The following is a 2,855-nucleotide window of genomic DNA, read 5'->3' on the forward strand; positions in this document are numbered from 1 at the left end:
TATATTCATTTTCATAGCAACCAACTTGTTTGCAAACTCTAAAGGAGGCTTATGTGCCAAACAACATCAGCTCTGGTTTCATCAGAAATATGCTCATGCAAGTTTATATCCATCCATCTTCTAATATAAGCAATAGTTTTTCTATGTTGAACTTCCCATTTTTCATCGTCCATAATAGAAGGTTTATCTTTAACCTTGATAGACTTATACAAATATTTACAATAGAGCAAATCTTCCATCGTACATCTACAAGTAGAATAATTTGTTGAGTTCAATTTAATCATATCATATGACTGCTCCATTTCAATCACACAAGACAAATTAGCACTAAATAACCTATTGCTCAGATAACACTTGTGGGGAAAAAACTTATTAAAGCGGAATAATTATTTTCCCTCTTTGTGTATTAAAATGGGTTCCTCATCAAAATATCAACCAGAACAACATAAATAGTAGAGCAATAAATCAATCATACAGTGAAACCAAATCTTATAATGTGGAAAACCCAACGTGGGAAAAACCACGAGACTGTAGTCCACCTCAAACTTCTACTATCAATAGTAATGATAACAGGTTTACAGTAAATCTTCTCTAGAATAACTAGAGGATCACAACAACATCAAGAATAACATATCATCATCACGGATGGATCTCTTTAAAAAAGAATTCTAGGTCTCACAAAGTAGGTATAGCAGGAAAGTACCTTAGAGAGGAAAACTATATATCAACACTATTAGAATTGTAGAGTTTATTGCAAGGGTTCTCCACATAAAATTTGGGTTAAAATTGATAATGTTTGGCCATTGATCGTCAAGCAGAAAACTCAAGATCCTAATCTTTCTCTCTCCTTCTCTCTCTCTCTCTCGTCGATCGCTGCCCTCACGCTGCACAAACGCTACCCTATTTCACCTTTTAATTTCCTTTTGATTAATGATTTGGGCTCAATAGGCCCAATTGTCTAAGCCCACATATGGGCTGGACCCAACAACTTTTACCTTTAGAGGTGCCTTTTGGAGTTCACCCCAAAGAGGCAAAATCATACGGGCTCACCGAAAGTGAATAATTTCTCACACCAATATCGATAAAATATTGACTTATCAAAAATGATTTCTTACCCTTATAGATGAATTTTCAGGCCATAGCTAGATCATAATGACATTTTAGGATTAGAAACATACTTCATTCGTTATCGATCGAGGCGTATATTGTTACAAAGTCATACCTTTCGGGTTAAAAAATATTTAAGTATTAGATTGAGAGAAATATCGAGGTATATGTAGACGATATGATAATAAAAAATAGAATGACTGGCACATATTTGATGACCTAATCGAGAAGTTTTACGTCTTCAAAAAATTTGATATGTATCTCAACCCATTAAGTATGTCTTCAGAGTTGGTTCTAGAAAATTCCTTGGATTTGTCATTCACCACACTACAGGCGAATAGATGTAAATCAAAAAAAGTTCACACGATAATCGAGATGTACCTATCTTAGATTTATAATAATTGACTGGTTAACCTATTTCTATCTTAATTTCACTACAAGTGACCATCTTTTTTTAAATTTTATATTTGTCAAGAGGTTCCAAAGCATCGTATCGCCTGACTGTCACAGCTTTCATCTTTCGTACAAGACGAACTGCTAAGTTAGTACCTCACCGTCATCAAACATGACATCAGCTCAGTACTACTACAGGATGACACGGGTCCAACGGCAAGTCAGCCACGTCGCGGCGAACGTCAGCGACATGCTAAGCTATCTTTGTTTCTGTTGAAACGCTTTGAGATATATGTAACATCATCCGAACTTTATCGTATGGCTGATATATATATATATATATATATATATATATATATATATATATATATATATATATATATATATATATATATATATATATATATATATATATATATATATATATATATATATATATATATATATATGTTGAATTAGGGAAACGAAATAACGATTTGTTGACTCAGTCTTTTGTGCTTTATGGTCGGGTTCGATAAAGTAATGATTCCGTTGAGTTAATATTTTGTTGACGTGTTTTGTGATTCCGACTCTACATGCTACGCTAATCAAGTGGGGTGGAAGTATTAAGTAATGGGAATGATGTTTTGGTTAGTATGGTTATCAGAAACAGTTCACGTGTCAGATCACTCATAGTGTCCGCACGATCGGAATGTGGACATGGACAATTGATGATCGTTTGCGATTGACTCTGCAGGAGTGGACTCGGTTCCGTAATAATTGGACACTTCATCTCGTCCGAATGCATGCATGGATATATATATATATATATATATATATATATATGCAAGTGTTATTGTGTTGTATAAATTTATCATGTAATTATGTTAGACGTTCTTAAATTAGCGAGCGAATATTTCACGTAGATATATTTTTAACAATGACATATACAAAGTCTTCATTAGTTCATTGTCTTCTTCTTCTTCATCTATCATTCTTTTCTCTAAGGCTATTAAAGAAGACATGATTTGACTTATATTCTTTTTTCCCTTGAATTATAGATACACTCTTCAAAATTTTCGTGAATACTCATCACGGATATCGACAAATGCATTGAAAGTTGAATTTTTTTATATGTAGACATATAAGAAAGACTAGTCTCGTAGGACAGAATTTTGGACAAATTTATACGAAAAGCCTAGGCTTTGTTTTTTTTTTATTCTTTTTTATTTATCTCTATTAGTGCTCTCACTTTCTCTATAATTTCATTCTGTCCTCCATGTCGCACTCGTCCCTGAGGTGAATCAATCTATCGTCGTAGTATTATTAAATAAGCTACATGTGGCGTCGGCGTACATGCAACTCGTGGGTTGAAT

The sequence above is a fragment of the Musa acuminata genome, chromosome BXJ2-6 (assembly GCF_036884655.1).
Source record: "Musa acuminata AAA Group cultivar baxijiao chromosome BXJ2-6, Cavendish_Baxijiao_AAA, whole genome shotgun sequence".
NCBI lineage: Eukaryota > Viridiplantae > Streptophyta > Magnoliopsida > Zingiberales > Musaceae > Musa > Musa acuminata.